Source organism: Tachypleus tridentatus, chromosome 9 (assembly GCF_004210375.1).
Source record: "Tachypleus tridentatus isolate NWPU-2018 chromosome 9, ASM421037v1, whole genome shotgun sequence".
Classification (NCBI taxonomy): domain Eukaryota; kingdom Metazoa; phylum Arthropoda; class Merostomata; order Xiphosura; family Limulidae; genus Tachypleus; species Tachypleus tridentatus.
In genome coordinates this window covers 119,821,387-119,848,196 of record NC_134833.1, presented here as the reverse complement: position 1 = coordinate 119,848,196, position 26,810 = coordinate 119,821,387, and the positions used below count along the sequence as shown (strand labels likewise).

The 26,810-nt window shown below is 35.5% G+C and overlaps 1 long non-coding RNA gene across 1 annotated transcript in view; it reads left to right on the top strand.

Moving 5' to 3' along the window:
* The first annotated feature begins 6,780 nt into the window (after positions 1 to 6,780).
* LOC143227237 (uncharacterized) overlaps positions 6,781 to 26,810 on the top strand; it is a 108,841-nt gene continuing 88,811 nt past the window's right edge. The window contains exons 1-2 of the long non-coding RNA XR_013014953.1: positions 6,781 to 7,252; positions 15,565 to 15,639. This is a non-coding gene — a long non-coding RNA (uncharacterized LOC143227237). The remainder of the gene's footprint in view (positions 7,253 to 15,564; positions 15,640 to 26,810) is intronic.

Genomic DNA, 26,810 nt, shown 5'->3' with positions numbered 1-26,810 from the left:
CATTAAGGTTTGCCCATTTCATCATTTGCTGTATTATCGACTGCATAAAATTCTTTTTATTGTTTCCGAATAATTCTGTGGCAATGCTGCCTTTTGGGTTGGGCAGAAAGTTTGACTGAAATATTGACTGTAAAAACTATTCGTGTGTTAAAAACCAAAACAAAATGCAGATAGTTCTGGTGTATCTAGATTATTTTATTGATAACCTTGGCCACGACAAAACTGTAGAAAGCAAACGATGTCAAAAGAAGCTGATATCCTGTCAATACCAAATATGACATAGAAACTTCTATTGTGAGCCTGTCAAATTTTTGATTTAGTTTTACTCGTGCATAGCTTGGTATTTACATCTAGATGATAGCATTACTATGCAGTTGTTTTGTATTCTAACATACAGTCTGAATTTTATACAATATTACCTGCGAGACAATGACAAATATTAAGTTGGTGGTACTCGCTATTGCATTTTATTTGTCCGGAAATCTGGAGAACGTCATTGTTTTGTGGTTTACAACTCCATTTTTGTGCTGTTTAAATGCTCCACGAGACAATGAATACCCAACCAGCGCTATCTTGCTGTCTGTGGTGTAAGAAGTATAGGTGGCTACAATGGCAGGTCACCATCAGCAAATGGCCTTCGGATATATGCTTATAGGTTTGTTCTACTTAATCCTCTGCCCATTCTATAACATTGTCTGTCTGGGTTAATTTCCATAGATTCCAACAGTATCAAGCGCGTATTCTACATGAGGACACCTGCACCATAGTGGTAACTAGCTCTCTGTGATAACTGTACAACACCTGTTCGTCCATGATTGTCTCCTGAGGAGGCATCTTCTAGATCTAATGTTACAGTCAAGGTTTTCTGACCAGCTTCCAAGTTTTCCATGTATCAGCTACGAATTCATTAGGGTTGATACAGATTTTTTTTCCACTGTGATAACCATTTAATGGTGGTAGTTATCATAGCACTTGCACTGATTCAGACTGATAAGAAAGCCTTATAGCTATATTTTCTCTGGGATCTTGCCAATGATGTTTCGTAGGACGATGACTCCAATCCATTTAAAATGAGAGTGATCCTTCAAAGTTTTGGGTAAGAATTTGATAAGAGCAAGAATCCCTATTTCAGGGATACTAGCTGTTGCCCAACTACGTTGATACTCTCACAATATTTCTAACAGATTGGTTTCTGTAAGCCTTTGTTAAAGGTTAAGATTATTACCCGAAACTCCATTTATAGCTATGCGTGTTTCGTCCAAACTAAAGATGGCTTCCTTATATGCATGTAGTTGTAAGAATTGCTGTTTAATTTCAGTTTCTCCTGTATGTCACTATACTCATTATGGTTAATGTATTGGTACGTTTAGGGCTTACCTTGGTCTTCATCTGTCTGCAGTTGGATGTCACCATCAATGTACATAACACATTACTATGTTTTTTGTTCCTGTTCCTGCAATAAACGTAAGTGTTAGAATGATTTCGCTTGAAATTGGCCTTTTTTGCACAGCTCATTTCATTTCATATCTCGTGCTTTGGAAGCCAGTCATTTATAGAGAACACAGACCGTAGTCCATGCAATTCCTGCCTCTTTTGCTTTATCCATATGAACTCAGACTGGATTTCATTGTATCTTTTTTTGGGATTTATCAGTATCACTAGTATAAGGTGTTCCCTTGAGAAGGTTATTATTCTGAGTTTTCCTCATGATGAAAAGACATTTGAGGTGCGAACGCTAGCAGATAGATTGCCATCTTTGGACGTGTTCTAAATTTTCTTGAACCACTTAATATTCACGTGTATCTTATACAAAAAATGCTCACTGCTGATATTAAGTCCCTTTAGCACTCAATAATTTTTGTTCGTTAACCTGAGTATAGCAATATAAAAGTTAATGGCTGTACTGTGGAGAGTATAAAATAATTTCCATTGCCATTTGAAATACGTCGATAAACGCTACAGCATCACAACTCTTGACACTAACTCAGGAAGATTTCCTGCCAGCAAATTGTACCTTTTTGTTTCTACTAGAAATTCATCTTTTTCGACTAATATCCAGCTGTCTTAAAACTAACACTTATTATTTTCTGTTCATACTTTTTAACTGCTAGACCAAAATTATGGATACGCACTGAGTAAAGGATTACATTAACTGATGGGTAGAAGCGGCTAATGTTTGTTTGTTTGTTTTTTGAATTTTGCGCAAAGCTGCACGAGGGCTTTCTGCGTCAACCGTCCCTAATTTATCAGTGTAAGACTAGAAGGAAGGCAGCTAGTCATCACCACCCACCACCAACTCTTGGGTTACTCTTTTACCAACGAATAGTGGGGTTGACCGTCACTTATAACGCCTCACAGCTGAAAAGGCAAGCATGTTTGGTGTGACGGGGATTAGGACCCGCGACCCTCGGATTACGAATTGAGCGCCCTAACTACCTGGCCATGCCGGGACCAGCAGTTAGTGAATGGAAAGTGTACCTGCTAGGTGAAATAGATAGCTGGTGTTTCAAGATATAATGAATGGGTGGAAGATAATTATTAACTCACCATGAAAAAATAACTTGACTTCCGCTAAAATTCACAGTTGATTTAAGTTGATAATTTAAGTGAAAGAAAGTTATGGGGCAAAAGTTTGCTAAGTTATACCACATTCTATCTTTTATCGTTAATCGCTCAAAGAGGAACATTGAGGAACTTTTTTCAAACTGACCCATTAAAAAGTTTGAAAGCTGTTAAAAAAAACAGCCACTAATCACGTCTCCATAGAATTGTTGATTATGAAAAGGGGTAGTTGTTTTTTTTCTCTTGTTATTGAGAATCGCCTGCGGGCTGCACTACACACGAGGTAGTTGGCCTCAGTGAACGGAAGCAGACCCTGTTGTTATCGTTTCATCGCATCATTCATTGCCGCTCTATTGAGAGGAAAAGTTGATCATTTTTAGACCGTCGTACTGTGAAAGGGGCAGCCAGTACTAAAAGAAACAGACGGGAAACTGTCCTGCACTCGGGTGTGGTCACCCGTGAGAAATTTCTCAGCTCACCTGTCACTTTGAACAAACTTATACATCCTAAGTCATTACGTTAGTTGCTTAAATATACGAGAACAACAATACATTATTGCGTGGAGTTTAGATCTTAGGGTTTTGCGACATTTTGAATTGCCTATTTGTTTACGTTCTCTCGACACATTTGTAAATAGCGTTTGGACGTTTCTATTCTAGTATAATTAGTATATTTGGTGTAAAATACTTCAAAAACATTACATGTTTTTAATCTTGTTACCTTAATTTTCCCAGTGTTTCTTTAATCATCTTAGACAAAGGAGAAAATATATTTCTCAGTTCTGTGTTTCTGACGTATAAAACTTCAGTACATTTAAATGTGCTGTACATTTCAGTATTTTTACAATCAGTGTATAATGCAAAATCTACACCTGCTTGGTATAGACAGTAAACTTAGTAAAATAAACGTCATTTTTAAAGTTCGTTCTATCGCTACAAATATTCCACATTAGGACTATAATGGAAAAATGGATCATTCTGCAGTTTTGTTAGTACCACAGTGACAGATATATTATTCATTAAAACTGCGTGTGCCAAGTACAATCGGTCAAACAGCTAAACATCTTCCACACATCAAATCTGTTCATCACAGTTTTTCTAATACAAAAAAAAACGTTACGTAAAATACGGCTCAAAATATTGTTCATTGCCTCTGCTTAAAGCGGCGTTTTCTTTCTTGAATATATTATAATGGCACCAATTTGCCTTGACAGTGCTAGTGCTAGCCTTCGTAAAATGTTGACAAAACCCGAAACCTGCTTAACTGTTCTTTATAGGTGGAACTGCAAGACATCGAACATCGAGCTCAGGAATCTTATAGAAAACCGTGGACAGGTTGACCTTGTTATTTGTCCCAAAGACTACGGTTGTGAAGCAGTGTCATCCGAAAAAGATAAAAGTTGCAGAAGTGAGATGTATTAAATGTGTGACTTTGAGAGATCACAAGTCTAGTGCAGAAACTAGACAGAAAGCGAAGGTTTGTAACGTCAGTGCAGTAGTTAAAATTGAAGTGGTATGGGTGAGGACATGGTGAACTAGACAGTAAAGATGAAAGTGAAAGACAGGTGACGGAGAGAGAGAGCGAGTAACAGAGGACAGTAGTCAGGTTGACTTCAGTGTGTTGAGCTTTTGGTTTAAATGGAGAAAGACCACGTGAAATTACACTTATGCATTAGAATCTTTGGCGTCGAACTAAATTTTAAATATTTAGTAGTTACTTAACAAACCAACAAACCTTTCACAGAAGTAGAGGTATTAAAGTTTGTTTGTTTTAGAATTTCGCACAAAGCTACTCGAGGGCTATCTGTGCTAGCCGTCCCTAATTTAGCAGTGTAAGACTAGAGGGAAGGCAGCTAGTCATCACCACCCACCGCCATCTCTTGGGCTACTCTTTTACCAACAAATAAAGGGATTGAACGTCACATTATAACGCCCCCACGGCTGGGAGGGCGAGTATGTTTGGTGCGACAGGGATGCGAACCCCCGACCCTCAGATTACGAGTCGCACGCCTTAACACGCTTGGCCATGCCAGGCCAGGTATTAAAGCTAAAACTTATTACTGTTTCAATCACTCTAACATACCAAGTCAGATCTTTGTTTCAAATCGCTAAAACATTTGGGAACTTTAAGACATCGACACGGGGATTTAAAAATGGCAATACTAAATCTTGTAAAAACAAACTACACTTGAATTAGTATCAGACTAATGTGATATTCATAAACCAGAACTGTGCTTTAACTTATATCAAACAGCTATAAAAAATTTTAAGGATAAACTGTGTTCTGAATTACATCAAACAACTGTAAAACGTCTAAAGTGAACTATTTTAAACTACATCAAACTGTTGTAAAACTCCTGGTAATGAACTCTGTTTTAATCATTAATAGCAAACTGAAACATGGTAAACTTGTCATAGCGGTGTTTTTGTCATAACCTTATTAACTTCAGAAGTACATACGGAGGACCATATAGGTATTTACACACATTTTTAAAAATAAAGATACCATCAATATGACAGTTCTATTAATTCTTCATCCATGTTTCCATAAAAGGTTATTTATTTCTCTTTTGTTTTTTTTCTTTGTTTACCTTTTTAACACTAAATTGTAACTCTCAAAAATGAAAATTACTCACTATAGTACAATGTGTAGACCCCATCGCCGGCACTCTAAAATCTTCAAGTCACTTTCTTTCTTTTACCCCAAACCGTTGAAAACATTTTCATTGAAAACAAGAGTATACCGAAAAAGCTTAGGTCAAAACCTTTGTTCTTTGTATTTTTTGTCTTCATTAAAAGCTTACAGACTGCATAATTATATTAAACGTTTCTTCTCACTTGAATTTTTCTGAAGTTTCTAATCTCCGCAGCATAAGACTAGAAAATTCCAGAACAAATAAGTCAACGCTAATGAAAGACAAAAACTAACCACTTGTTAGCAAACGGAAACACTTTAACACTTTGATACAAGCTTCGCGGTAGAAAGATTAATCAACATTCATCTACCCTTGGGCTTTTATCCAGTTCTTTGGTGAGAAAGTAGATCTAGGCCTGTTCTCTATTCTGAGTTTCTTAGTAGCCTGTGGGGGATAAACTGTGGGTGTGGCTATCGTTTCGGTTCGCTGATTTAAGTTCTACAAAAATCAGTGTCGGTTCGTTAGTCACGCAAGAAGCTGACTTCAAACATGTATACGATAGGTTGACTAAACGTATCAAACTTGAAATTTATTTAGCGTAGTAGGGCCCGGCATGGCCTAGCGCGTAAGGCGTGCGACTCGTAATCCGAGGGTCGCGGGTTCGCCCCCGCGTCGCGCTAAACATGCTCGCCCTCCCAGTCGTGGGGGTGTATAATGTGACGATCAATCCCACTATTCGTTGGTAAAAGAATAGCCCAAGAGTTGGCGGTGGGTGGTGATGACTAGCTGCCTTCCCTCTAGTCTTACACTGCTAAATTAGGGACGGCTAGCACAGATAGCCCTCAAGTAGCTTTGTGCGAAATTCACAAACAAACAAACTTAGCGTAGAAATTAACATACTTATATGGTTCAGTGACTGTTCACCGATTGCACTTTACTGCTTTACAATCAATGCGTTTAACTCTTTTAAGTGGTAGCTTTTGTGGCGTTTTTAACACTATTCAAGAGTAGTGATGACACCACTCACTCAAATAACCCCTAATATAATCATGTGGGTCGGAATCCTTTTGTATTTCTCCATGTACCTAGATCCCATAATCCTACTTTCCTAGGAAGAAATCTGAATACGTATTTCGCCTTCATACATTGAAATGGTGTACTTACATCTTCGGGTGTAGCGCAATGATTGGTGTTCATAGACGTAACTATGACTGAACTTAGCGTGGTAATCTCTGTTCATAAGCTTAATCATAGATGATCCCCAATTGGTAATCTCTATTTATGACGTAATTACATGAAACTAAATTTGGTAAATTTCGGTTATAAATATAGCCATATCGGATCTTAACCTGAACATCTATGTTTAAAGATGTTGTTCCCATATTGGAATTAAACCTGATAGTCTATATTTATAGAAGTAACCATATCGAAACTCAGGATATTTTCCTTTTATTCTTTTGAACATTAACTAAGCAAAGCGAGCACTTTCACAAATTAGGTTTTATTTTTCTCTATCGTTATTAAACGAAATAATTCTGAATGTCCTAACATTATTCATGTGAAGGAATCCGTTGTATTAGTTCCTTTACAGAAGCGTGATGCGCAAGGCTTAATAAACGAGTTATGTTGTATCACCACGGGATCGTGGGTACTCATGTTGTGAGTAAGATGGTTCACGATTCGAATCCTATTACTGCTATGAAAAAAAAAAAAAAAATCCAGCAACTAGAGGTATTGGATGCGTTATAAATGCAGAGGTTGTATCCCTTCAGGCAAGAGTAACTCAAGAGTGAATTGTGGGTTCTGTCTTCCCTCCAGTGTAGGCTATCAGTTCAACTTAAGTGAATTACTTCAGACGTTATTGTTTCTACGATGACATTAAATATGTTTGTTGGAAGGAATCGGCTTGTACCTGGTGTGAGGGTATCGAAGAACAAAGTAGTGTTAGATAAGGCGAGAGTAACAGCATCAACTCAGATTTAATTTGCTCGTTGTGGACCTGGACCATTGATAAAATAGTCAATTCTAGATCGGACATAAGACTCCGTATTGTCTGTAAGTTTGTAAAACTGTTGTATTTGTAATAACTATTAGTAATAACCGGCATTATAAACTGTATTATTTTTATGTTGGTGTTAAAAAAGGAAATTGTGTATATGAATCTTGTTGACAAATAATATATATTTGATATATATTAACATTTTATTAATTTTTAAATTCAAATTCAGGGCCCGGCATGGCCAGGTGGGTTAAGGCGTTCGAATCGTAATCTGAGGGTTGCGGGTTCGAATCCCTGTCGCACCAAATATGTTTTCCCTTTCAGCCGTGGGGGCGTTATAATGTGACGGTCAATCCCACTATTCGTTGTTAAAAGAGTTGGCAGTGGGTGATGATGACTAGCTGCCTTCCCCCTAGTTTTACACTGCTAAATTAAGGACGGCTAGAGCAGATAGCCCTTGAGTAGCTTTGCGCGAAATTAAAAACAAACAAACAAACAAATAAAATTTCCTGTTATTTGAAATAGTAATATGTTAGCATAAATATAGCATAACAAATTGAAGAGTGGTCCGAAATAAATAATCATAGGTAATAAATCTTGTATATTAAGTTATTGGTATTTTAATGTACTTTTGATACTAAAACTGTCATATTTTTAGAATTGTACATAAAATAATCGTTGTTTTACGCTAATTGTGAGTTTTAACATTGAACAGCACACAAATGCCAAGGAATTTTAAAATAGTTAAACATATTCTACAGGAAACATATCTATTACACTGTGTTTAATATTTCTTACTGCACTTCTAATTTATGAGTGATTTTTTTGTTGTAAAGCGCAAAATAACACAAGTGTACACGTTTCCGTCATATATGTTGAAACCCAAAACCTTCAAATTTGCCGCTGAAAAAGGCTTAAATAAAATTTATAATAACTGCAGTTTATTTATTTTGTCTATTTAACATCATAATAGTTGCTGTCAATGCCTACCTACATCACTACTATGTCTGTCGTCCCCAGCCGAACTGATGAGTTCTGGTATCTGCGAAAGACCTTGTCTACAAATAATATGGAAAAAATAGTGATGTTAACATACAACGACATATTCTTTGTTTTTATCACTCATAAATTCAGAGATTTACTATCACTGGTATGTTACAAGATAGAAATAATTTCGTTGTATGTACTCTAGATATACCAATGTCACATTTCTTTTTTCGTGAAATAAATAAGTCTCGGTTGATACAATCATCAGATTTCTTAGCTACTATTTATTACATAAATGTTTCCCTTCATCATTTTGTGCGCATGATCAAATATTAATCTATTTGGATATTTCGAAAGCTCATCAATAGTAAGAGTTGGGATGCAAACCATGCATTGTATATCCATATTGACACAATTACATTTGTCTCTAAGTTAGTTCCGTTATATAAAATTCTCCATTTTACGTGTAGTTCAGTTCTAACTGATAAGTATTTATTGATGGGTTAGATACGTAACCACCAAATTATATGGTGTCATTATCTCGTTGTGGATGGCAGTTGACTATCATGTCGTGAGAGATAGCTGAGTGATGGTTGATAGGTGGTTTAGCTACTGGTTGTGCATAGATCAGCTGATTACCACGTCACGTACGACAGCTGGCTGTTTACGTAGAATATCTAAAGAATATGACTATATAACTAGATCATGTCAGAGTTATTGCCAACTGAAAACTAGCTAGTTCTAATCCGAAAATTTCTCGTACCGTTTCGTTTAAAATTAAGTTTTAAATGTGCTTTTAAACTAAATAATAAAACGGTATGCTTCAGTAGCTATATTTTAAAATGCACATTTTGTTATCAACCGTCTTGAGGACTGACTGAAATTTCCTAGTAGACGGCTGGGATCGACTGGCTTGGCTGATAAGATCATCACATTTTAACATATCTGACTCATAGGACGTAATTACCTACTCCTACACGAGGCTATCAAATATAATTCGGTCAGCGGTTCGTACAGAACAACTGATAACTAGGACTTGATCACTGTTTACGTGTGACGACTGGCTGTAGGATAGATGATATATCATCGTTTCTTAAATTTGACTAATCTGTTTTGATTATAGGGAATTTTTGTCAGCTGACAAGTGATAACCAGATAACACATGAGAACCTACTGTTAAAACTTGGTTACCAGATCATATAGAACAGCTAACTGACAACACTTCATAAAAAGGGGGTATAGGATGGCCAAGAAGTGTTGTAGCATAGCTATCTCATAGTAGGTCTTGATTGCAAGGTCATATAAGAATATTAGCAGAAACAACATAGTGTTTGGGTCATGTTTGAATACCTAGAGAGAGAAGTTAGTTACTATTTCATAACTGAAGTGCTATATCACTAGGTTGTGTGTGAAAGCTTATTGCTAAGACGTCATGAATAAAAACGACTGTTTAGGCTTAGTACCAGATCATGTAAGACGTCTGCCTAGTAGAATTTGATCACGGGCTATTGTAGTTGTCTGATAAGATCTAATTGCCATACTGTAGCATAGAATTATCACTAGATCTGATTAAAGACCTGATCCTTGAGACTAAGTAACCAGATTGTGCATGACTGTTGCTTGTAATTACTAGGTCAACAGGTTATATGTGATAAGTAATCGTTAGGACATGGACATCGGATCTGGTAAGGTAACTTTCTGGTAGGTCTTGACACCTGATCAAGTATAACAGACCAGAGTTATAAAACATATTGTTATTTTTTCTATTACTTTTCTCTGATGGCTTCAAATTTTCGTTAATAATATTTTGTTTCTAGTATTATGTCTATAGAAGCAGCTGTTATTTATTTTTAAATATATTTCTATATTCTAAACATTAAAGCTTTTTTATTATTCATATCAAGGGCGTAGCCTTAATTAAAAGTCGGAGGATGGCAAACTATTACCCCAATATACCACAAAAACGCATTTGCAATCCATCAGCTTATTAATGTTGGAGAAGCTCAACTCGTCTTTGTTTTTGTTCTGTTACGTTTTACAAGTTTTATTAAAACTAAGATGAAATCATTTAAATCCTCAGTAGGGAAGAAAAAGGTCCGCATTGCTTTGGGAAAAAAAAAAATCCTGATTCCTCGCCCACCCTGTAATGCTTGCTACGCCCTAAAATACATTTATATATTTACATATTATTAGTATATGTAAATTTATTATATGATTTTCTACTATTCAATGTCTAATGTAATGCAAAACTTTCATGTGATTGTATCTGTTTGTTTTGTTTTGAATTTTGCACAAAGCTACAAGAGGGCTATCTGCGCTACCCATCCATAATTTAACAGTGTAAGACCAGAGGGAAGGCAACCAGTCATCTATTACCAACGAATAGTGGGATTGACCGTAACTTATAACGCCCCCACGGCTGAAAGGGCGAGCTTGTTTGATGTGATATGAATTCGAACTCGCGACCTTCAGATTACGAGCCGAGTGCCTTAACCACCTGGCCATGCCGGTCCTATCTATTTGGTATATTGAAATGTTTGGACGCTCTGACGAAAGATCAGAGTTTCTACGAGTTGTCAAACAGTCAGAACTGGTTTCTATGATTTTCTTTTCCAAACAGTCCTTGCTCGTTAACCCTAAAAATTCTTTAACGTAAAAACAAACAACATTACTTTTATATCACACCAATAAACACGCTAGCTTATATGGATAGTTACAGAAACTATATAAATCAACCTTTTCATTTCACAGCAAAACGAGCACATTAAATTGCTACCACGTGCAAACAACTTAACAACAGAATCACCCTGGACAAAAAAAAAAAAAAAGGTTTTACAAGTGTATAAAATTAGTCCACAGGAATTTATATTAATTACACTTTTATTGGATATGTAGCCTTATTTTAATTAGGTGCTTCACAAACCAGGATAAGAAAGGTTTCTTGCTCACAAGATAAAGCCCCACACTGGTGCAGCGGTATGTCTACGGATTTATAATGCTAAAATCAGGGATTCGATTCCCTCGGTGGGCTCAGCAGATGGTCCTATGTGGCTTTGATATAAGAAAACATACACAAGGTAAATAAGTAATTTCATGACCGTAAGCTTTGCGTTGCTTTAGAAACTTATGTGCGTGTAAAACCGTATTTACATTACACCTACTTTATTCGAACCAGCGTTTTTATCGATGATATGTCGTCATATCTTCGTTTCTTTTGAGCTAGAGGCTGGTGCATGACTTCGTACTTCGCGTTCGATTTAGGCCGTAAACACGCTTTTAAAGTAACAGTCAAGATTCACAATTAAATTAGAAAATAGTGCTATAACAGTGGGCGGTGGGTGTTGTTACTATCTACCCTCACTCTAGTTTATCGGCTCAAAATTAGGGGTGTGGCTTTGTGAAATGGTTCTCAAAACAAATTTTGATTTAGAACCATCTATAATACCATAAGTATTAGAAGTGAAGGCAAATGAAAAATGCAAAACCCCGAACCAAATTTGGAATTAGTGATTTATTTTTACATAGCACTTTGATCAGAATTGTTTTGAAATATTAAAACTTTGAGAAACAAACAAAGTAATAATTTTTCGTTTCTTGCAAGTATAAAAACCCACTTTTTAACACAGATTTTGAATATAAATTTATATTTAACCTGTTGTAAAGGTAACTCGATCATAAAACATATGGTGGTTAAATCTACACAAACCAAAACTTATACTGATATCAATATCATTTCATTAGTTTATAAAAGCATTTAACACAATATATTTGGGCCATAGAGCCCAAAAGTTTATGATATTAACTACAACATTGTTAGGTCTTCAGATGCTTTAACTCGTCCAAGTAATTGTAAATGAAAATCATGAAATTATCTTTATCACGCCGCTCGTGCTGGTCACGTACCGAAAAAACTGCTTTGGATTTGTGTCATTGTGGTTCTCCAATTTTATTTGTAAGTAATCACTTAATTACACCTGTGTATCTAATAGAGGAGATGCGTAATTGGTAATAAACTTGAACTGTTTGTTGTCTTTTTTGAACATCATGAATCTATGTTTATCACAATATAAAAGGCAAGATAAATGATAAAAAGTGTACAAACAAAAGATGTATAATGTTCTAAGACTAACATATTTGACAATCAACGCAAAAGACAATTCAAACGTTTTCAAGTTTAATCTATTAAAAAGTAATCAGCCAGTGCGCGGACTCACACACACGTGCACAAAGGAAATATGTCAATCAAATAACATCTTCAAGAATAGTGTCAATTCGAATTATTGTCGTTATTTATAGCGCTAGAACTAAGTGTCTCTAAACGTGTGACTATGTTTGTGTCTTAACACACAGCCTTAAGGACAGATATCTTGACATACAGGAGGGAGATGCTTGGTTGAAACCCTGGGGAAACACGACTGTCTTATAATAACTGAGTTGGTTCCATAATTACACACATAACAGTCTGATAAACATACAGTCCAGGTTTTACGTATACAGTAGTAGTCATTTATTTTGTGGAAACCTAGGACGTTGTCGTGAGTTGCGCATTATGAGAAAACACGATCTCTTGGCGGGGCTTGACTCAGTCGTGAACCCATCAGGCATAAAAGTAGGCCTGACTCTGCAGTCTCGTACTCACCGCTGGGCAAATTACAACAAATCTAAAGTGCAAAAACAACGGTACTGCAAGTCGTGTGGAATTTCAAAACAATAAAAGTGCTGATAAGTGGGAGAGAAAAGTCTTGACAACAAAAACGTTTTATACAGTTTTATAGTTAATAGTACCACGAACTGTTGATTTTCTGTTTGTTTTTGTCTTTCTGCGAAAACCGTGAATTTACCGACACTATTTATTTACGCAATAATTGCTATAATATTCAATCAACTTCAAAAGCGCACTGACAGCACACACTAACGTCACCATTTCTGTACTTTTGACAATCAGTAACGTTTGATCAAAGCAATCCATTTCCATGGATGAGGACAAAAACAAAAACAGCTTGGTAAATAATGTACGTTATTGAATATACCGCTTTAACTGGTGGTACGCAAATTCATAAAGTAAAAACTTATAATGATCGGAATGCTTTGATTCATCAATTAGGTAATATCGGTGTAATCGATATTTTCGACCGATATCGGCCCGACATGGCCTGGTGGTTAAGGCACTCAACTCGTAATTTGAGGGCCACGAGTTCGAATCCCCATCACTCCAAAATGCTCGCTTTTTCAGCCGTAGGGGCGTTATAATGTGACGGTCAATTCCACTATTCTTTAGTAAAAGAGTGGCCCAACAGTTGGCGGTGGGTAGTGATGACTAGCTGCCTTCCCTCTAGTCTTACACTGCTAAATTAGGGATGACTAGCGCAGATAGCTCTCGAGTAGCTTTGCGCGAAATTCAAACCAAACCAAACCAATCGGCCAAAATCATAGTACCATACCAAAATTAGGTTTGCCCTTAGCCCACATACTAAGTTAGTTCTTAAACTAACATTGTTTTTAACGATAATCCTAAAAATAAAGATAGCAGATGTGATTCATTACATTCCTGCTTTAACAGTTATTCTTCGTTTTTGTTTTGCTAGTTTTCAGCTCTAACCTCATGTTTAACAAAGCAAAAGGAACTAGGACAACCAGAAATATCTGCGCATATCGACGGCCTTTCTTCTTCATTTCCTCTTGTTAAACATTCTTTTGGTTTCACATTTGAATATTGTCTCAATACGAGCCAATGAAGAAGTTTTTCACCCTAAATTTTTGCCCGATATCAGAAAGCCTTAGTGAACATTCTTCCCTGATCTGTATCGAAATGCTGTTATGTAGACTCGTATTTAATTACCTTCAGAATGCTGTCGTACAGACTAAGGTTAATTGTACTTTTAAAGAATGATGTTCCATGTCCTGCACTGCCCTAGGACCTACTCCCCATCTGCCCCTGTTGATCGTGCACATTCTGATAGCCATGATTAAATACTATTGCCCAACACTGCAATTTTCATTGGAACAAGCTTCTGCGAAGAACAGTGAGGTCAATCTTAGACCACACATTTCGAAAGATTTTTCTAAAGAACCTCCATTGTAGGTGGAGTCGACTTCCAAAACTACGTGTAAGCAAACCAAAAGCTAAAAAAAATTCATTGGAGCTGTATTGGGAGACATTATAGGTTATGTGATCGAATGAGATTTCTATGAGTTCGTCTTCTTCGGCCACTTGTTTTGTGAAAACAGACTTTGATTTCCACATATGTCTGGAATTTGTTGAACTTCTGGCTTATGAACCTTGGTAAACTTCATATCCTAGTTCATTACCTTTTAACGATTATCATCAGTTTTAAGGCCTTCTCTCAGAATTGACTTGTGGTGTGGTTACGGAGCTATTATTTCAAATTTACTGCTTTGTGAGTTTCTCGCTTACATACAGAATATAAAAACTCAGTTTTTAAAAATATTATGTACGATGGTTCTACAACATTTAAACTTCGCTATAAAAAATATTAATTCGAAAAGGCCACCACATTATCATTTAGCCATAAGATTAACAGAAACAACATTACACTGTTGAACAGTTGGGAATTCTCAGTGAACCAAAATATATACAAGAGCAAAATACACTTCCAGTGACGTCACTGCTAGAATGTGGTACTAGAACACTGGTACATTAGCATACTAAAATTATTCAAGTAAATTGTGACTAGCCGTCTATGTATTTGCCAAATTCCTTTCATTCACAGCTTTTTAATAACGGGGGCGGCACCCCCTTCCTTTAGTGGTACAACGGTATGTCTGCAGACTCACACCGCTAAAAAGCGGGCTTAAATACCCGTGTGGCAGAGTACAGATAGCTTATTGTGTAGCTTAGTGCTTAGATCCGAAGCAAACCAAACCAACCGAAGCGCGCTTAAAAATACTGTATCTTTATTTTGTATTTATGGCAAAGCTACTAAGGCTCTTTGTTGTTGTCCATACTTTTGAACGACTGGCTGGAGTGAAAGATCCTCATTCAGCAATACTCCACCATCCACGTTAAGGGATTGACTCTCACTCTTATAACGCTCCTACAGCAGAAAGTACGTAGAATATTGTGTGGTATCCCACGGATTCGACACCGGCTCGAGAAATCTGAAATTTAGTGCCAACTCATGAGCAATAATTATATACTGGGTTTCATAGTGTGGCCTAACTAGGCTCACTTTTTTTTTTTTAATACATATGATGAGATAATATACTGTGAAGGAAAACGTTTCAGGTGATTTAAAGGCGAAGTTGGTTATTTCTTTGTATTTGTAGATTTTATCAAGCTTTATTTTTGTTGTTATTATTCGTGATAAGGTTATTTGTTTTGGGAATTATATGATATTTATTTTTCTCTGTTTTCTTTAAGGAATGAACTTAATTACTAGCTGAGACAAATTCGAACCCGGGACGTCAACTCAGAAATCCAGAGCTTCAGAACGAGGTGAGCACGTGCCCTTAATAGGAACTATATAATAGCTTCTTCATTATTCATAAAAAAAATCTAAATGAAAGTATATTTTTTGTGGTTTATAAAATATTGACTTACTAATAGACTCAAATGACATGAGGATCAAGGAGGTTTCCTATTCTCTGAGTGAGCTTTGCTCTACTTTATAATGCACAGCACAAAAGTAGATTACATCAACAAATACAATTCTGTATGTTTTTCCTAAGAAACCGTAAAGATGTTCTTCTCCGAGAAAAAGAGACCCCAGTAAGTGGCACAGCGGTATGTCTGTGGACTTACAACGTTAAACACCAGGTTTAACTTACAAACAAGCAAATCGAAAGAGGATAATGATATCCTTGTTTCAACTTTCATTTAGGAGTGTTCTCCTTAATATATGCATAATACTTTTATATATATTGCTTCCTTAGCAATCTGAAAATTATTTTTGTACGGATACTTTACTTATTAATCTGAGAATACTTTTGTGCAAATGACTTCCTCATTAATCTGAGAATGCTTTTGTACGGATGGTTTCCTATTTAGTTTGACAATATATTAGTACGTATTTTTCCGTCACATTGTGTAAAGTACATATAAGAAAAGAACACGTGCATTTAATTTCAGAATCGTATGCAGAGTCAGCGCTAAGGATTAAAATGATATGCATTTGTTGACATGCTTTCATTATGGGACAAAACAACAGAACATCTGTACACCTTCCCGCCAAATCACTCTCAGAACGTGATCGTTCGAAGTAACATTTTGTGTGTGTGTGTGTTATTGTTGGATGGATGCGATAACTGATATTTCACTTCAATTGTTGCAGGAAAGAAGAGCAAATCTGTAATAATTAGTTTTATACATACACAGTAGTGCACAGTTTTAAGAGCAAACGTAGTTGTGTTTCTTTAATGAATTATATATATAAATAATTGTAAGTACGTTGGAAATATAAAAGTGAAAGTTACGCTCAGAATGGCTGGTATGGGTATTAACACTTTTATTGATAATCAGAGAACAACGTTTCGACCTTCCTAGGTCATCTTCAAGTTAACAAAAAAAGTTTCAAACTGACCGTTGCCGGACACATGTCTTAGGGACGAGTGTATAAACGGGTACGGGACTGCAGGGTCAGTTTGAAACTTTCTATTGTTAACTTGAAGATGACCTAGGAAGGTCGAAACCTTGTTCTCTCCTTGTCAATAAAAGTGTTAATACTCATACCAGCTGTTCTGAATACATTTTTATATTAAGTGGGTTTCTCGTCATCAAGAATTAAAGTTATGCTATATCTGGTAGACAAGTTGAAACCTCTATATAACTTCTTCTGCCCTTCGTTATAAATAGAGAGAAAATAAAATGTTTTATCTGATACTACTACTGGAGAGAAATTTCTTGTATCATTTAAATCCATAAAATTAATTCTGTTCTAGTTTTTAGTTTTATCCAAGAACACGTTAAGGATAATTCTACTTACAGCTAGCTACGTTTTCAGATGCTAAATGGTATCAAAATTCAGGTTTGTTTATTTTGAATTTCACGCAAAGCTACGCGATTGCTATCTGCGTTAGCCGTCCCTAATTTAGAAGTGTAAGACCAGTGGGAAGGCAGCTAGTCATCACCACCCACCGTCAATCCTTGGGCTACTCTTTTATCAACGAATAGTGGGATTGGTAGTCTCTTTATAACGCCCCTTACGGCTGAATGAGCGAGCATGTTTGGTGTGATGGGGATTCTGACCAATAAAACATGGTGAAAACTAGATCTGTCTAAACTAATTATGGCAGATCAGTTAAACAATAGTTTGAAAAAAAAAGACAGTTCTGCTCGAAACTAAATTTGTTAAAGGGCATCTTCCGCTCCAATCCTGTCCAATAAACTAACACAAAATAAATTATACTGGTTCTGTCCAAAACCTCTCTTTTTCAGTAATAGTTCCAATAAACAATGCTCCATTACGCGTTGTACAGTTTGGAAACATGATAGCTAATTATCTTTAACATGTTATTTTTATCTGTCTTTATTTGATGTATTAGAAAATTATTTACCTAACCGGAAAAAAAAAATGTATTTTTCACTCAATGACTATTTATATTTTTGATTACTGGCCTCAGTATCCAAACACTTTTTGGTCTTTATGACTGTTATTTGAACCCAGTTCCTATCTAAAATGTATGTAATGTCGTTTACAAAGAATATTATCTAAAATATCGTGTAACTTTAGCAACCGGGATAAGTTATCATAGAAATCCTTAGAAAGTATTTACAATGACAAAAGAAAGTTTAAGTACCTGCCAGGTAGTGCAACTTTCAACTATGATTTTTGAGCAATTTTCAAACACTTTTGTATCAGATTTTTTAACTTGTTGTTATCGTCATAAAGTAATTAAACACGTGTTTTTATCAAAAGTAAAACAGGCGGGAAAATAAACAGTAAAAATAGTAAACTTAAACATTTTTATAGAAGCTTCTGTGACTTTATTGAAATGAAGAAAATATCGACTTATGTTGTGCAGAAAAATAATATTTATTTAATTGGTTTGAATTTTGCCCAAAGCTACACGAGGACTATCTGCGCTAACCGTCGCTAATTTAGCAGTGTAAGACCAGAGGGAAGGCAGCTAGTCATCACCACCCACCACCAACTCTTGGGCTGTTCTTTTACCAACGAATGGTGGATTGACCGTCACATAATAACGCCTTAACGGTTGAAAGGGCGAGCATGTTTGGTGTGATGGGGATTCCATCCTACGACCATCGAGTTGCGAATCGAATGCCTTAACTACCCAGCCATGCCGGGCATTATTTAATTGGATCAATTGTATTTGTAATAAGACATTAATATTAGCTCGGCTATATTTCTAGCTCTACAATATTCTTAGGATTTTTTCCAAAAGTTTTCAAAATATAACAGGCTTTATACTAAGGTCGTATGACAGTACAGTTAATTATAATCATGCTTCACCAGCTTAGAAAAGGCACACCATCATAACAACTGTTATTACAACAAATGTCATGCATATACAAGTAGTGTTCCGACCACTACGATATATGTTGTGGCACAGGCAACGTAGTATAAGCTCTGTACTGAGAGAAACACAGCGTCTACAATGGATATGGCGAATATAATGAAAATTCTAACCAACATAATGAAGAATGTAGTGTTAAAATATAACAGGTCTAATATTCAATTATTATGAAAAGTGTAATTAATTATAATCATGCTTCGCCTAACTTATAAAAGGCGTTTGCAGTTTCAATATTGTAATTACTTTGCTTGTAGTTTTGTAATAATTTATTGTTTTTTAGCGTTTATGAAATTGTCTTAATGAACGTTACAACGATAAAATCAGGGGTTTGATCCCCTAGGTGGATTCAACAGATAGCCCGATGTGACTTTGCTATAAGAAAACATACATATTGAAATATTAAGAAGAAATAACCTACTACAGAGCTGTCACAAAATAATAATCAATTTATTACAAAATCTATTGGAACAATATTGAAGAAAATATTAGGGAAGCAAATTATATAATGTGTTATCCACCTAAATGTTTTTTTAGGTTGAAAGTTTTATATACTTAAAAATAAGATTTAAATTGCTTGATGAAATACCCCCAGTGGCTCAGCGGTATGTCTGCAGACTTACAACGCTAAAATCCGTGTTTTGATACCCGTGCTTGGCAGAGCACAGATAGCCCATTGTGTAGCATTGTGCTTAATTCAAAAACAACAACCTAATGAATTAATTCCCAATGGCTATAAAGTTTTATCTGTTAAGAAATAAGATGCAGGAGTTGAAAGAATAGTATGTAATTACTTGTCCCCATAGATAAAGCTAATTGTAATTTTTGTTTTATTTGTAAGACGTTTTATACACTACCTATGATAATAGGGCCTGGCATGGCCAAGCGCGTAAGACGTGCGACTCGTAGTCCGAGGGTCGCGGGTTCGCGCCCGCGTCGCGCCAAACATGTTCGCCCTCCCAGCCGTGGGAGCGTTATAGTGTAGCGGTCAATCCCACTATTCGTTGGTAAAAGAGTAGCCCAAGAGTTGGCGGTGGGTGGTGATGACTAGCTGCCTTCCCTCTGGTCTTACACTGCTAAATTAGGGACGGCTCGGTGCAGTGGGCTAACAACCTACTCACTTAAATACTTGTTGAAGAATTCGCAAGCGATTGCGGCCCTATGTTCTTAGATGGAATCTAATGGTGATAACTGAACTGAAACTGAACTATGATAATAGAGTTTAATAATACATAAAATTTAAGCTTCTTAACCAGTCTTTAGGGTATAGTAATTAATAATTCCATCTATCGTTGTAAAAAATTTCATTCGAAACAAATCCTTATTTTGGCAGTTACCTTTTCTGTATGCTATCCATACATTTCATAACCGTCCGACAAAATTTAGATTTACAGTACTGTGCAAAAGTGTCAGAACAAAGTGGAAAATTAGATATCGGGCTACTTTTAAAGATCAATAGAAGGTAAATCGCTGGCGGAATATCAAAATGTTATTATTCTTCATATTTAGTACAACAGAAACTTGATGAAAGTGACTAATTCAATCGAAGAGTTAATATTTTGTGTTTTCACCTTTTCCTTTAATATCTGCAGACAGTTTTTCAGACGTTACATGTTTAATCAAAGTGTCCTTTGGAATTTTACTCCAGATGTATCTAACACACTCTCATAAAGATTTTTTAGAAATAGCTTTGGTTTGTAAAATTTTTTATCAATAAAATTCCAGCTCTGATCATTTAGGCTGAGATAAGGGATCTGCAGGGACCATTGCATCATTTGAATGACTCCATCAACTTTTTTTCTTAGCTAAGTAATTTATTCATAAGTTGAATGAATGTTTGGGATCATTATCTTCTTGGTAGTACAATCCATTGCCAATAATACGTAAACCACTGGGATGACGGATCAGTATCTGATGGTATTTACTCTGGCCCATTATTCCACCTATTTTGAAAATATATACTGTTGCCTCAACAGAAGAACACCATCAAACAAACTCATTGCTTCCCCAAACTTTATGGTAGGTGCTTTGCATTGAGGAAGGTATCTTTCACTTTTTTTCTACGGGACGTACAACCTACTCTTTGAACCAAATATTTCAGACTTTTACTCATTAATCTATAACACCCTTTTCCAGTCATCAACAGTCCAGTTTTGTACTTTTTAGCAAATTTTAGTTTCATTTCAGTATTTGGAGATCGAATTAAAGGTTTTATAACTGCTACATGACCAAATATCCCATCTCGTTGGTATACTTCGATGTACAATATCGACTATTTTAGAATGCTTAAATAATTGTTAACAAGCTAAAACTATTCATGCATTTGACTATGTTGTTATATATCATAATTCATTTCCAAGTTTTAATTTCAGTTATGAATTTATTAACAGAAAAGTACTGAAACTCCTTCCGTATTACTTTAAGAAAGGAATTTTGCCTCTAAAATATAAAAGATACATTAAGTTTTTATATTTATAATAATTATATATTTTTTTTCAATAATAAGATATTTAAGAAAATAATAGAAGTTCTAAAGGGAGCTAACTATCCTACTTCAATAGCGAATCTATATGTTTTACTTTTACGAAAATAAGTTACTGGAATCGTCTTTAACCTAAATATTTTCGCCTTGTATATTGATGGCAAAATTAGTACAATAATAAGGAGATAAATGTGTTATTACCACTACTGATCAGGCAGAGGGGATTGCAGGTTCCAACCTCCATCAAGTCAAACATTCTCGCCCCTTTCGGCCGTGGAGGTCCTACAATGCGACGGTCAATCTCACTATTCGTTGGTAAAAGAGTTGGCGCTGGGTAATGATGACTAGCTGCATTCCCTCTAGTCTTATACTGCTAAATTAGGGACGACTAGCGCAGATAACCCTTGTGTCGCTTTGCGCGAAATTCAATAACAAAGAAACAAAATTATCCGTTAGAATTGAACATTGAAAATATACATCAAATTGTGAAGTGTAAAAGTAGAAACACATTATTTAGTGTAGAAATTAAAATAATTAATCATGTTATAAAGTTAACTGTTTCTAATAAATGAAAAAAAAATTACAAGACATGGAGGGCCCAGCATGGCCAGGTGGTTAAGGTGCTCGACTCGTAATCTAAGATTCTCGGGTTCAAACCCCGTCACACTAAACATGCTCGCCCTTTCAGCCGTGGGGACGTTATAATGTGACGGTCAATCCTACTATTCGTTGGTAAAAGAGTAGCCTAAGAGTTGGCGATGGGTGGTGATGACTGGGTGCCTTCCCTCTAGTTTTACACTGTTAAATTAGGGACAGGTAGCGCTAATAGCCCTCTTGTAACTTAGCGCGAAATTGAAGAAAACAATAAAAAATGTACGACCTATCCTCTCTTGATAGTAACATGTCATATCCTTTTGTTGCGTTTATTATAACCTCAGAATCTGTACTAATGCTGAAATACTGATACAAAGATTAATATTTAATATATCCAATAAAGTTGTTAACATATTTTGTGATTAATACAATAATTATATTACATAAAAATAAAGAAGTAAGAAATAAAACTTTTTCTTTCAAAGTTTCCGATAAATATATTCAATTCTTAATAAGGTTGTTTAAACGTTTAGCACTATTTCTGTTCATATATTGATATCACTGTTACGTATAAATATAAACGTTCTTAGAAAGGATTGATAAGTATGAGTAAACTTCCCGATATTGGTATTTCTGTTCCTACTGTTATAGAAAAAATTGAAATTAATATGTCAATAAAATACAGTAGACAAATTATATTAGTGTAAGTAATATGAAGTAATGTATCTCCGAACCTCCACCCAGTAAGTTTATGGAATTTGTAGTATTTGTTGCTATGCCACACTTAATACGAGAGTTTAGTCGATTCAAAACGTGACTTTAGACTCAAATAAAGGGGGTAAACTTACTGGGTGGAGATTTGGAGTTATATTACTTCAGATAATTTATGCTACTATAATTTATCTACTGTACTACTGACATATTAATTTCAACTTTTTACTAGTACAATAGCGAATGAAATACCAACATCAGAAAGTAAGGTTCATTTGCTTACCCCTAATGATAGAACCTTATTTTCTATACTCTTTCATTTTATATTTCTTTGAAGAACAGTCACTTTCCTACAACTGTCTGTAGGCAGTGAAGGATGAGGTAGATGTGGGACGTTTTGGGCTTCACCACCCACACATTGCTCTTCTAATTTATTTTTCTTATTAATTTTACGTTTATTCTTCATTCTTGAGCATGTGGAACAAGCGAAAGGAGGTTAATACTGGTAAACGGTATCCAGCTTTCCCAATAACCTCTAAAACCCAGGGCACATCTTACATCCCACATTATAGCCTGTGCCCTGGTGATCTTATTAATTTATGCAGTTTTTGTTGTAGTTGCTAAGACTTGTTTAGATAATTAAAATGTTTTTCTATCACAGATTTGGTCACGTTGATTTAAAGTTTCCTTTGTCTGTTGTTGATATTTCTCAAATGTTGAAATAAAGCAAATAGTGCTTTTACACATACATACATTCATACTTGTTATTGATATTTACCTCTTACTACACTTGTAAATCTACGCTTTCATTGCATTTCGCAATTTTAAGAGAAGTGAAGTTTTATTTCTGTAGTAAAAAATTAATGTGGGAGATTGCTATCTTGTAAACAAAGAATGCTATGTTTCACCCTGAAACACAACTGATACTTGTTTGAGTTGTTTTAGCCCTTTCTGTTTCTCTTTCCTATTTTTAGATTTTATTTGAAATTCATGAATCGTCTAAGCATTATAAAAAGCAAACAATTCGCAAATGTAACGGTAAAGTTTAACTTTTATTCGAGTCTGAAGTCACGTTTTGAATCGACTAAACTCTCGTATTGCAGCATAGCAACAAATACAGTATATTAACTTGTTGTATTTTCCATACGGAACTTTTAGTAGATAATTATTCCTGTCTGTTTAAGTCCGTTGAAGTATCCTCCGCTTTCTTCTTGGCCTTGTGACTCAGTAAATACAGCAATAAAGTCTAAACCAGGCCACTATAATTATTAGCCCGCCCCCTAATCAGTGTATCACGAAAGATTTGTTTACTGATAGCATTCTTTCGCATTTTTCATGTTGTAGAACTTATAACCAGAGAAAACGCCCTCTTACAACAAAGGTGAAAACTACTCCATAGATGAGCGAAAGTGAATTAACGTAAAACAATAAAATATGAAGTTGTAAAGGTTCTACACTTCATGGTCGATTGCGAATAAAGATGACGTCTTAATAGTTCCGTGACCTCTTTTTTGGTTTAACACAATGGGTTATACAACACTTAAAACAAGAACTCTCTCCTTTTCACCACTCCAGGTAACTAGGCCTCATTTTACATCTGCAGAGGTGGCGCTAATGTCACGGTTGGTAGATCAGAAGGACCTGCTTCTGTGGCACTCTTGGTCACAAACAATCAGCACAAAAGCTAATTAATAAAAAATGAAAAACTCATAACCCAGTTGATGGGTTAGATCGATAGTGAAGAGACCCACCCTCGCTAACTGTTCATTGTTGGACTGCTTTGATACCTTAGCACCTCGACCTATATATTTAAAGAACCTGGAAATAACACTCGTGCGTCCACTTTTCGATAACTGGGTCAGTCAACTTCATGACATTCGCTTACACTTAGGTGACAGGGGGCGCTATTTTTTATTCTTTCCCAAAGTCTTTTTAATCTAAGGACTCTGCAAACACAAGAAAACTAGGCTAAAATGAATAGTTGTCTTCTCGCAAACAAGTGTCGGCAAAAGTACAAAATCAGGTTTCAATCACAGACATATCTACACGAACAGAAGTGCTACCGTGTAACAAGCTTGCACTGAAGTTATAATATCAGGTTAACGTGGAGACTGGAGTGGGAATTATAGAACAAGTTAGAGACTTAATTTTGTTTTATCTCATGTTTCGCATCAATATGAAAGCAAGAAATGGATAACAGTGATAGACACAGAACATATGGCCCGACATGGCCAGGAGGGTTAAGACGTTCGACTCGTTATCTTAAGGTCGCGGGTTCGAATCCCCATCACACCAAACATGCTCGCCCTTTCAGCCGTGGGGGCGTTATAATGTGACGGTCAATCCCACTATTTTTTGGTAAAAGAGTAGCCCAAGAATTGGCGGTGGGTGGTGATGACTAGCTGCCTTTCCTCTCGTCTTTCACTGCTAAATTAGGGACGACAAGTGCAGATAGCCCTCCTGTAGCTTAACGCAAAATTTCAAAACAAACAAGCAACAACACAAATGAAAAGGACTCGACAGTTAAGAAAGCTTTAAAATGTTTAGATGTTGCTGATGTGACTGTGTTTTAAACCCAAAGATAACCTGGCGCAGCTTAATGGAAAATATTTACATCAATATTTATTTTATTATAAAACGCGTGTAATAAATAAATTATATTTTTAGGGAAGATTTAAATCAATAGTTGCTTCTGTAATAAAGCATTGTAAAAATGAATAAGTAAGTAAAACAAATAAACGATTTTCTTGGAAATACTCACGTCGATAGTTGCTTGTATTCAAATCGTCAATAGCTATAGTAAATCGCCATGAACTGTATCAGCTACGTACTAGCTATGTTTATTATCATTACAATGTATAAGGTTAGCTGCCATATAATGTAATCCTTTGCTCATAGTGAAGAACAAAAAGCCAGGAAACAAGATGAATAAAGCCCCTCAGTGGCTCAACGGTATGTCTGCGGACTTACAACGCTAAAAACCGGGTTTGGATACCCGTGGTGGGCAGAGCACAAATAGCCCATTTTGTAGCTTTGTGCTTAATACAAAACAACAATATAAATAAAAAATAGTATTTTAAACCCTACAAAAGAAATCGTGAAAAGTAAGGAACAACACTGGAGATACTGTAGACATTATTTACTCAAACTATAAATTGTTCTTTTAACCCTACAAAATGTAATTCTAGGTAGCAGCCATAATAGGGGTTTGTAGTTTGAGTAAATAATGTTTACACTATCTACACTATTTATTTTTTAATTCCCAATTTGTTTATTTATCTTGTTTGTTTGCTTTTGTTTTTACGCTCACCTTTGGGCGAAAAATTATTTGATGTGGTAGCTAACTGTATACATTGTAATTATAATAAATATAACTAATAGCCAGCAGTTATAGTTCATGGTTATTTACTGTAGCTGTTGGCTAGTTGATCACATTAGTTCGAGATGTAAAATATTATGGTCTAACTGGATATTGTCAAAGATATCGGTTAGAGAATATAGTGAGCATTTGTAATCTCTGCGTTATTAAATTCTCTAGATATGATGCATTCCAATGAACAAATATCTACATTGTATGTGACTAGCACACACACACAAATAAAACTGTAACTACATCGTAGAGAACTAATATATTTCCAAGTCATGGTAAAATGTGACGAACTAACACAAATTTTGTCTTTGTTCTAGTTCAAGACCTTTGTACTGGTTCACATTGACATCTTGTTCGAGCCTTTTAGACTGTTCCTTCCGTACATTTAATTTTTATAATGTTTACAATGAAACTTCTTGTTTTATAATTTTATAATGTTTACAATGAAACTTCTTGTTTTATAATCTTTATAATGTTTACAATGAAACTTCTTGTTTTATAATCTTTATAATGTTTACAATGAAACTTCTTGTTTTATAATCTTTATAATGTTTACAACAAAACTTCTTGTTTTATAATATTTATAATGTTTACAATGAAACTTCTTGTTTTATAATCTTTATAATGTTTACAATAAAACTTCTTGTTTTATAATCTTTATAATGTTTACAATAAAACTTCTTGTTTTAGAATCTTTGAAGTGATTCTGTTTAGCATCTTTGTCTGTGTGTGAATGTGACAACTGGTTAGCATGTCAGGTTATTGATGTACAGATACATCGTTTGCATCTAAAAGCCGCAAAAAATAAGAATAATAATCGCGCTTAGTTCTTTGTGATCAGTGAGACAAGAGCAGTCCAAGAGTTATTGATGGGCACTTGACTTCCCTCTGGTCTCTCAGCTCAAAATTATGGGCGTCTAACTCAAATAACTATGAGTGGCTTTGCGTGAACAACATACAGAATATCTAGACAGCTTCT